At 32.4% G+C, this 11,384-nt stretch overlaps 2 long non-coding RNA genes across 8 annotated transcripts; both read left to right on the top strand.

The window, feature by feature from the left end:
- Nucleotides 1-1,997: 1,997 nt before the first annotated feature.
- Nucleotides 1,998-5,670, top strand: LOC106340487. 3 transcript variants are annotated; one of them, XR_001269411.1, is made up of 6 exons: nt 1,998-2,108; nt 2,390-2,548; nt 2,625-3,012; nt 3,245-3,379; nt 5,152-5,193; nt 5,627-5,670. It is a non-coding gene; the product is annotated as an uncharacterized LOC106340487 (long non-coding RNA). The 3 variants fall into 3 exon arrangements; XR_001269410.1 differs by lacking the exons at nt 5,152-5,193; nt 5,627-5,670 and having other exon boundaries at nt 3,245-3,465; XR_001269412.1 differs by lacking the exons at nt 5,152-5,193; nt 5,627-5,670 and having other exon boundaries at nt 3,240-3,465.
- Nucleotides 5,671-6,801: 1,131 nt separating this feature from the next.
- Nucleotides 6,802-8,699, top strand: LOC106336947. 5 transcript variants are annotated; one of them, XR_001268930.1, is made up of 6 exons: nt 6,802-7,251; nt 7,334-7,467; nt 7,540-7,580; nt 7,657-7,817; nt 7,911-7,941; nt 8,038-8,699. It is a non-coding gene; the product is annotated as an uncharacterized LOC106336947 (long non-coding RNA). The 5 variants fall into 5 exon arrangements; XR_001268929.1 differs by having other exon boundaries at nt 6,802-7,182; nt 7,334-7,580; XR_001268928.1 differs by having other exon boundaries at nt 7,334-7,580.
- The last annotated feature ends 2,685 nt before the right edge of the window (nt 8,700-11,384 follow it).

Genomic DNA, 11,384 nt, shown 5'->3' with positions numbered 1-11,384 from the left:
CGAGAAGATGTTCTTGGCAGATTTGTTGGTGGTGCCCTTAAAGGGATATGAGGTTATCCTGGGCATGGATTGGCTATCAGGCTATCGAGCACAATAAGATTGTGGAAAAAGTCGTATTTTGTTCAAGGATAACGGATAACGACAAATAGTGTTTTACGGGATCAGTCAAAGCAAGTCTGTGTCTTTAGTAGCTGCCTTGAGAGTGGAAGATTTGCTTAAGGATGGAGAAGCGTATCTGGTAAAAATAACTGCTAGTGAAGGACCCGCTAGCAATAGAGTTGAAATTACGGATATTGCGGTAGTACAAGAGTTTGAGGATGTGTTCTCAGCGTTGAAAGAGTTACCTCCACCTTGAAGTAACCCTTTCACAATTAACTTGGAACCTGAAGCGCAGCCGATAGCAAAGGCTCCATACCGCATGGCACCTGCAGAGTTAGCAAAGTTGAAGAAACAGCTTGAAGATTTAATGGAGAAAGGTTTCATAAGACCTAGCTCTTCACCATGGGGAGTTCCGGTATTATTTGTCAACAAGAAGGATGGTAGCATGCGACTTTGCATTGATCCCGTAATATAAATGTCTGTCTAGCATATATTCTCCATCTCGGTCTAAAAATTATCTAATTCTAGAACAACAAAACAAATTACTTATTTCACCAGTTCGTGTAATATTTGAATCTAAATGGGTAATATCCAAACTCGAATGAATATCCGAACTCGAATGAATATCTGAAGATAACCAAACATAAGTATACTTAACCCTATATTTCTAGTTTACTTCTCTCATTTTATTCAAAATATTTATATTAATGATGTTTATTGCTCAAAATTAGATAATATACATATAATTATGGACAAAATTATTTGCTACTCACTTAAATATATATATATCAAGCTCTTGTTTTTTGAATTAACAAAAGTTGCATCTAAAATTTCAAAACAACAACTAAATTAGTGTCTTTATATTTTTAAAGTTTTATCTCCAAACCTATTAATACTTTAACTTTTAAAAAAATAGAAAACCAGTTAAAATATATTTTGAATACAAAAAACTTAAAAATGAATCATTTATTTATTTTTTCTTCAAAATTTAAATATCTGAACCCGGCCCAAAAGTTCCAAACCCGAACATAAAATACCCGAACCCAGTTCGAAGTGTAGAAATATCCGAATTGGTTTTATATCTTTATACTAAAATACCCGATACGAGCCCGGACGTGTATTCGAACGCCCACCCCTACGATATATGACCATCATTTGTATCTTGCTTAAAAAGGTAAACCATTGATCACAAAAATTTTAATGTGGGACTTTTACTATTTTTAGTAATTTATAGACGTTTTTAAAAATTCAAACTATAACATATAAGAAAAAATCTTATTTTTTTATTATAAGCTTAATGTGATTGTTTAATTTCTTTTAATAGTATAAAATTAAATATAAAAGAGAGAAGTTAGCAAAATTGTTATCAAATATGTATTATTTATAATTATTAATTGTCATATATATATTAACCATATTAGGTAATTCCGTAGTTTTTATTTAAGGAAAGAAAAAATATTTTTTTGTACACTACTAATGAATTTGACAGTTACTTTAATAAAAAACATAGTATATGTTTATATGGATCAACTTATTTTTCTAATAATTCTAAGAATCATTCTCGTGATGACACGTGGGTACAAAAATATGTTGTAATGGTCGAAGATTAATATATCGGAGATCGTAACGCTAGATATATCAACCATTTTTCTTGATTAGCGTATGATCAAGTAACTCCAGCTGTGTGAGGCACGTGTCCGTGCTGATAATGCATGTCACCGAATATAATGCCACTTGTATCTTACAATACTAAAAATTGCATATCCTGAGTCCTAAAACTATCCACATAGGATTAAAAAATTAACCTATCATAAAGCTCCAATTCACCACGTCATTGCTTCTTTTGTTGAAATGAAAGCCATTACGTAATGGGCTTGATCGTTTGGCATGGGGTTGGGCTTTGGACTTGGTATGTTCGAGAAACGAAGATGGTCGTCTCTCTTCTACCTGCGACGGCGCCCCGATGCTGTTTGGGATTCTTTTCACCGCCTGAAACGATCTGCGTAAAGGTTTCGTAATTAATCACATTGATTCGCTCCCCCACTACGTGTCTTCAATGCTTTGTTTTGACATACTAAGCGGTGATAGCTGTATATATATATATATATATATATATATATATGTGTGTGAGTCGTCGCTGTATATATATATATATATATGTGTGTGTGAGTCAATCTCTCCTTGATCTATCTTATCTTCGTAATGCTTATATCTCATACTGATTACTTTCGAAATATCTTATGGCTTCAGATGACATGATTAGCTGAAGATGTTTTTGAATTGTGTGCAGTGTTCTTCACGGGGTGATAAACAGAGCAACAGATGGAGGAATAAAACCTCTTCATGTGGCGACTCTAAAGCGACACATAGAGAGGATGCAGTTACTCTTGGATTTGGGAGCTTTTGTTGCTCATATCACTGGAAGATGGAACCCCAATAGATCTTATAGGTTATTCTTCTAAAGGAGATCTAAAAATCTATATATTTATATTTGTGAGATTTATAACTCTAAATTACGTCTGTAGGTTTATCTGCATACTGTGGAGATTCTGAGAAGTACATAATAAAAGTGTAACAGGTTTGCCTTAATCAAGTTTGTTGTTTTATATCCTGTTGTTAGTTGAGCAAGTAATGTTGCTAAGGTATATATTTTATGTATTCTCACGATCTATTGCCAATATTTTCACTTGCTTAATGGTCGCTGAAAATATATATATTCCTACTTTCACATCTGGAAAGCATGAAGTTCTCAATTTTTGAGGTTGTATTTCCCCATCTGAGGTTACTTTCTTCTTCCATAATAATGAAAGATTCTTCTATAAAATCTACATCAGCTAATGGTGTTTTAGAAAAAAGTGTGTGAGGGTGTAGCAACATTGTAGAAGTTTGCTGGAGGGATTTACAAAGACTCAGGTGAGTACACTTGCAGTGAGAGAGAAATTTAAATTCATGTCATACATTTTGAATTATGACTCTAGAGAGGAGTAATAGCATTCTATGTTGAAAATTTTGTGGTGTCTATCGCAGACCCGTTCCTTGGATTAGTAGTTGCATGCATTTGTGTTGACTTTATATCATGGTTAGCCACTGACGTATTTCTTAGATTCATCATTTGTTAATGAATACATGTGTTCTCCTAGGACAGATGGGAAGTTTTGAGGTCACAAAAGGAGAGATAACTCCAGCTGGAACAACAAGGGAGTAGAAACAAAGGTGATCCAAGTTTGGGTGAATATAGAAGAAAGAAAATACTCGGACGTTTTAAATATGTTGATGCATAGTAAGCCTTTTGTTCTGTCAACTTGCATAGTAATTGAGTAGGAGAGAATGGAAAGCTTTCAAATACACAGATTTTCTTTTGAGTTATTTTATATATTTACATTTAAGCAAACAAACACTAAAAACTAAATATATAAGTACAGTGATAATGAAGCTTCGATGAATATCTTTTATATTACTACCATAATTGTCTGTCTTCTCTCATACGAGATGAATAAAAAACTGTATTCAGACAATTATTGAGCATTTGAGCGTAATAAAAAACTGTATTCAAACAATTGTACCGTACAAAATGTTGATTAACATGTATTTTCCCCCCTTAATGGGGCTGAAATCAATAGGAGAATTCACTTATGAGCAATACACAAATATATAATGAACTCTTAGTATTTAATATCTATAATATCTTTTATTTTCATTCTTGAAACATCGATGATGGAAAACAAGAACTTCATAAATACTAATAATATATTTAAAAGATGATATTTAGCCGAGAATGACATATAGAAAATAATATTTGGTAGAGATATTTAGTTTTCATAACATACGAACCTCATGAAGTGTTTGATTGGTAGAAGCTGTCGATTTAATAATTTTACTTTAGAATAGAAGCTTTATAAATTTTTGTTGTAACTATATTGATGCAGATTTATAGCAATAATTTCCAAAACACTAAATATACAACTCTATAAAAAAATTATTTTTAAAGTCAATATGTTTTTTAATTTTAATTTTTGGGCTGTATAAATTATTTTCTTAAAACATGATTGGTAAATTAAAGTGTTTGTTGAAAAGAAGTTCGGAAAGTATTCAGGGCAATTACCAACCACTTTGGAAAACTGTTGGAAGAAAGTTAACTCTTTACAATTTATGAAATTTGAGAAAAATATTCAATAAACAATTATCTGTTTACCTTTTATCAAATATTCACAACAACAAAAAAAAAACATTAGATCCAACATTTTTTGTAACTGGAAGAAAATTTTCAACAACCCCATTTATCTTTCAGGTATACTTCTAGAATTTTTTTCTTGGTAAGAACTTAAACTCTTAGCCCATAATTATACATACAAATCAGAAAGATAGAATGAACAGAGGAGTTAGGAAATCAAAATATGAAATGGTAGGAATTTTAACCAATTTTTTTTACTATGATAATATTTTTAAATAATGTAATTTTAACATCATTTATGTTTGCATTATGATAGGTTAAACTTCATTTTAGTAATTTATATTTGTCATAGTTTCCAATATATACTACATATTTAAATATAATAACATAATATTTTAACCTATTAAGAATTTATGAAAATATAAATAATAAAATCAAATTGTTTGCATATAGTAATAGTAAACAAATATAACTAAGCTACAAAAATCCTAATAATTTCCAAAATATAGCAAAAACAATTAACCAACCAATCATGGATTCAGAATTATAAAACAAAAAACTACAAAAACACCATCTACACCTTATCCATCCAATATAATATGTTATACCCGCCGCAGCCTACCACAAACATCGAAATCATACATAACTAATTTTAATTAACATATATAATCTGTCTACACACGAACATTCTTATAAATCATAAAAATTATAATACATATTCTTGAAAAAGCTTACGCACCAATAAGATACAATTCTATAGCTATATACATCACATATAAAGTAAATTATGTGCGTAGAGCGGACCGATCCTATTACTAATAGTTGTGAAGCTTCTTCTACATTTACACCAAATTCATGTGATTGTTTGTCGTCCTTTGTAGATTATGGCTCTTTCAAGTGATTTCGCCTGATTGTATACAAAGGTGAGATTATTAGGACTTCTCCCTTAAAATACTCGAATCTAGCCCTGTTTTTTTTTTCCTTTCTTTTGTTGTGAAATACTGATTTAATTTGTTATTCATAGCAATAGAATATGATCTGTCCATCATAAAACTTGGATTCATAGAGATCATAAGGGGTATGCTTTTTGAAATTTGCAGGCTATTATAAAAGTACATAACTTATCGATGTATGTCTTTGGGATGGCTTTTAGTGTTGTTGCTATAGTGATCCAAGATTTCTATGCCATCACAAATAAATTAAAACAAAACTCATCTTCTTATTTGTGTCCATATTCAGTAACCAGTTCCCTGTAAATTACTTCAAGAAACTGCCACTTATTTATAGTGTTGGTATCAGAGAGCTCATTATTATTGGGTTGCTGAATTATTATCCTGCAATGTCGCATCTGCTCAGGTATTAAAGGGGTCGGTTCATCATTTTCATTAGATCCTTCCATGGCTACTCATTTATCACAGTACTGATAATTATTAACCATAATTTCAGGTAAAAGCTGCTTTTGAGGCCAAATTCTTCTCTTAACTATTAATCTTAGTCTATGTGTAGTTAACACATAAACCATTATTCCCATGTTTGTTTTGCAGTGGTATTGTTGTGTCGATGGTAATGCAATATGCAGAGAATATTGTAAAGGTAAGAAACTGGCAAAATGCATATTCAGTTCGCCAGCAGATTCCCTTAAGTAGTAGTCACTTTTGTATATAGGGTTTAACCTTTATCAATATGTACGTAGGTTTATTCGACATCAGTGCCACTGCTTCTCACTGCAGTTGTCTTTGTATACTTATTTAGTTTTCATGTTTCACTAACCTTCTTCCTAGGCTCAAGTAAGTTAACCGCATTTGCCTCTGTCAATACAATCCATCTAACCATTTCACATAAAGTAGCCTAACATACGAGCTGATGTTTACTGTGTTCGCACTTTACAGGAGATGTGAAATGGTCTGCTGGAATCTTTTAGGATGAATGTATATATTGTTATGTAATTTTTTTGTCCTATTGATATGTAAAGCAAAACAAAGGAGTTTGCGTATGGGAGAGAGAGAGAATCACTACTTTTCTTCAGTTTACGGCTAGGGTTTCATCATATTCATTACGTCTAGAATCTCTACTTATTGCATAATTGGCCAGAACATATTCTATGGACTATCATCGAATGTCCGCACAAGCTACTACCAGTCAATTTTGATGGTTGAGGTCAGTTCCAAATATCTATATTATTATTTTCTAAAATAATAAAAGAAAATAAAGTAAGAAGAATTTTAAATAAATTTTATCAATTCAGTGTAACAAAAAACAATTTCAGTTACTTACACTACGAGAAATATGGGTATTGGTAGCAGTTCACGGTAGCACAAATTCACTGATTGCTATCAAAAATTTCAAAATCGGAGCATAACTCTATAGTAGCATTAAATTTGTATTATAAAAGATTTCATTAAGCGGGAAACCAAAAATCACTACCGTAGCTTGGAATTTTATTTTGGAGGCAAAAACACTTTGCCAAATTTCACTTTGGCACCAAAATATTTTGTTTTAATAAAAAATAATAACTTTTTATGGCCCGAGTCATTTCCTTCCTTGGAAGAAAAAAGAAAACTTCTTGATTATCTTTTTCTTCTTCTTCGTTGTTTACTTCAATCTAATCTCTTCATCCTCCATATTCTTCAGTTTGTGTTTTTTCTTCTTCTTATTCATTCCAATCCAATAAACGACGATGGCAAGGGAACCCTGATCTGTCTTTCCCAAAGTCCTCCATTTTGCACTCTGTAAATCAATCATCGTCGTCTCCACCAAACCCTAAACCTCGATCTCTCCTTGAACGACGATTATGTCTCATAATCATCTCCGCAAGACCTCGCAACCCCCTCAATTTCACTCCTTCCTGCGTCGCCTCTGATTCGATAAAGGAGAGACGGATGCAGCAGAGACAGCCATACATTGCTGAACATGTTATATTTCTTCTTAAAAGTCTTCTCATCCTCTTGCAGAATGAGAAAGCTTTTCTTAAGCAACCCAAGGTAAGAAGAAGGAAAAAGAATGAATCTTTACCGTTCTGCTTACGAATTGGTCCTTATGATGATGATTATGTGTGTGTTTCAGCTAGAGGAAATCTTGGAAGGAAACAGATATGTTAAACAGATATGTAGATTTACCTCTGTTTGTTTCTCTCCGCTCTTCTATATTTCATTCGTGTGCTTGCCCAGTTGTGTTTGTGTGACCAGGTCGTCAATTAGGTATCTCGAATTAGGCGTAAACCTCTCTACTTTTAGTTTTGATGACCAAGTCTGAGACTCTTGTTATTGTAGGAACTGGTGTTCAGACTAACGAAGAGGTCGCAATTAAGCTCGTGAGTGATTCAATAGATAAAGACTCCAACTTTTCTTTTTTGTTCAAAGTTGATTTTTTAACTGTTGTTGTTGCAGGAAAGTGTGAAGACTGCGCAACACCAGGATATATAGTGTTGTTCAGAAAGAGTTTGGTTTGTGCTGATTGAGAAGCACTGATAGATGAAGTCACAGAGAAGATTGAGAAAGATCTGGTTCTTCTTGGAGCTACAACTGTTGAGGATAAACTCTAAAATGGGGTAAGCTGCTATTACACAACCTAAATTACAGATTGGTGACTGGTGAGCTTCCTTGAGTTGCTCAAGCAGGAATAAATATTTGAGTTTTGACAGGAGACAAGGTGGAGACTGCTGTCAATATTGGGTATTGATATATGGGAACCTCCTACTTATATTTCCTCCAGAGACTTCTATTCTTACTCACTCTCTGACCCCACCTGTGTGCGTTAATCTTTAACAGCTTCTCTTGAAAGAGTCAGATGCGAAGCATCAGAATGTTGGACAAGAATAGATGTTATGTGAAGTGTCCACTCTGTGAGAGGTTTCTGTGTGTGGGACTGTGGTGTTCCTTGGCATGATTCTGTGAGCTCTGAAGAGTTTCAGATTCTTCCGGTTGATGAAAGATATCCAGATCATTGCATCACTTGGCTAGGTATAAGAGATGGATACAGTGTTTGGCTTTGTGGTTTCTTATATCAATGTTGATATCTCTCTTTGTGTTCTTTGCCATGAGCTTTGCTACTGTTGTGGAGCAGAGTACAGAGAAGGACAACATAGTTGCACTTGTGACACATTCAACTCAATGCCAAGGGTAATGGACGCTTACTCAGAGCAAGAAAGATCTCAGCTAGCTCTGATCCAACGGTTCTTAGTGGGTGATTGGATTTTGAAACATGAAACCTTTTTTGTTTCAGGAAGAGTTGTTGATGGCAGAGAGATGACTGTTCAGTTTCATGAAACCTTTCTATGTATATGAGTATTTCTGTCTTAGATTTGCAAACACACTTATGTTCCAGTCTTTGGTTTTTTTCAGTTTTATCTGAGATGACTCTTGAGATTGAAGTTGTTTGAACTGTGTATAGGCAGGAGCAAGAGATGTATATTATTCCGTTTCATCTGAGATGATAATTGGATTTTTGTTAGTTTATATAAACCATATATGCCCGTTATTAATATAACAATGCAAAACTGATTTTATATAATTAATTAGATATAAAATCATCATTTATTGTAAAATAATTGTATTTTTAATTTATATGATTGAGTGTAAAATTAAAAGATAAAAATTGATTAATTAGAGTTTTGTTTTAAAATATTTATATATATATATATATATACTAGTTTAGGGGTTCATATGTTTAGTGTGATACTATTATATTAAGTTTGGCGTAGTCAAACCTTAAACTCCTAAACTTTGCTCCAAACCCTAAACCCCAAAACTTAACCTTGAACTATAGACATATATCATAACCCAAATTAGTCATATACACTAAACTCTAACTAAAAATCTTAAAATTTTAAATGTATACCATACCACAGATCATATACCCTAAATCATACTTATATTATAAAATCACATCTTTAATCTCTAATTTTAAATATAAAAATAAATATAAGTAGTTGTTAAAAAAAAAAATTATATAACCAGTTGTTACAAAAGTTAAATTTTAAAATCTTAACCTCATACTTATATAGCTAAACTCTGAATCCATACTCCAAATTTCAAACCATATATAATAAACATAACCTTTAAACTTTAAATTTTAATATTTTAGTTCACATTTAATCATATACTTCATTCTAAATCTTAACCCTAAACCATAAACCAAATACCTCATATTAACATATATCATAATACATTAAATCTTAATTTTTAAATAAATTATATTCATACAAGAAAAACATACTACTCCAAACTAACAACATTTCACATTATACATTTACAAAATAAAATTAAACCACCAAATAATAAACCAAAAAATACAATCTAATCTTTTCAGTCAAACCCTAAACCATATATATATATATCATACCCCAACCAAATACCTCAACATATAATATTAATTAATAAATTTTTAAAACTAAACCGTAAAATATTGATTATAAAATCTTCGTTTTATTCAAACATCAATTTTAAAAAGTTATAAACCAAAAGTCATCAAAATGTTGAAAATAGAACAACAAAAGATAAAAACAAAGAGGAATTCTATTGGATAACTAATAAATAAAAAGGAAAATTACAGGCCAATCCGCTCTCATCACGCGGATCACTCTCTGAGCCGTAGGATACAAATAGATCAATGGATGAGATTTTCTTATTTTCTTTTTTTCTCTATCTCTCTCTCTCGCTCTTATCTTCACAAATCTTTTTTTTAGATCTCTCCACCTTCGACAAATCTCTTTTATTTTACAGATCTCTTTTTCTTAATCATCTCATACACACACATCACTGTCTTACTCTCCTAACCTCACTCACACACGATTCATCTCACAGACATCTCTCTGTTTCACTCTCATAATCTCTCTGTCTCACGCACGACACATCCCCAACCATCTTCTTCAGAAAGCGACGGTGGAGGCGCCAAAGCAATGGTGGAAGCTGCGGCAGACTCGTCTCTGGTCAAGCACTGCGTTGGCTTCACCTCCTCACCACCACCGCAGGTCAACTCACTTCACCTTCCTCTTATCTGCTCTCTTGTTCATCTTCTTATATATTTATGATTGATTTTGTTTTGTTTACAGATTTATTAAGGAGCAAGGGAAGGAGAAGCAGTGGTGTGACATAGCGGCGTTTCCGGATCAAGCGTGGTGCGGCGGTGAGGTGGTGGTCGTGCGGTGGAGATGCTAGCATCATGGTCGGCGAAGACTGAAGAAGAATGTAGTTTGGTGGCCGTATTAGGTTTGGTTAGGGTTAATTAGTTAACCAATTTGTAATTCTAAACCATTTTGTAATTGTACCATTTTGTAATTGTAAACCATGTAAACCAAAATTCAATTTATGAAAATACCAATTTATTGTTACAAAAAAACAGATTATTATTTTTCATTAACTAAACCGATTTAATTATAAATTAATCTATAATGTGTTTTTATAAAAAAAAATTAAATGTATATTCTGGATAATTTTTTATAACTAAATATATATATATTCAGTGGCACTGAAAATGTGTTATTAAAAATAATGTTGCAACATGACCAAAATGACATAGAAATCTACGTAATAGCAAGAAAAATATGTTATAAAATATGTTATTATAGGAAGAAATTAATGTTACAACATCTCTATTATTTATAGCACACGAAAAATGCTACGATAGATGGGGGTCTATTATAGCTGCGGCTGTCACGACGTTCTTCGAAACGCTACGAAAACGATATGATAGCGTTTTCCGTCATCAACATACGGACTAAAACTTTATTGATTATTTGTTTTGTTCTGGATTTTGAATTCTATTTAATGGTAATAAAGTAAAAAAATTTGAGAATTTTTTAATGATTTGTATTTGTTTGGCTACTTATGTACTCTTCTTGTCAGTGTTTTATTCAAGCAAGAATAACTATCTTTTTCACCCATTCTCTAGTTACTCTAGTCTCTACACTCTTCAATCTCTCAAGAACACTATCCAACACTCAGACAAACTCTCCATAATCTAATCATTCTCTTGCCCACACTCCCTTAGCCAAACTAACTATCTTTTATCTATTATATTGTTTCACTCGACCAGACTCTTATTCTCCACGATTATCGCTTCATTTACTCTCTATTCTCACAGTTCGTGGGTGGTCAGCTGAATAGTTCGTGGATGG

The sequence above is a fragment of the Brassica oleracea genome, chromosome C4, assembly GCF_000695525.1.
Source record: "Brassica oleracea var. oleracea cultivar TO1000 chromosome C4, BOL, whole genome shotgun sequence".
Classification (NCBI taxonomy): Eukaryota; Viridiplantae; Streptophyta; class Magnoliopsida; order Brassicales; family Brassicaceae; genus Brassica; species Brassica oleracea.
This window is presented reverse-complemented; position numbering and strand designations above follow the sequence as displayed.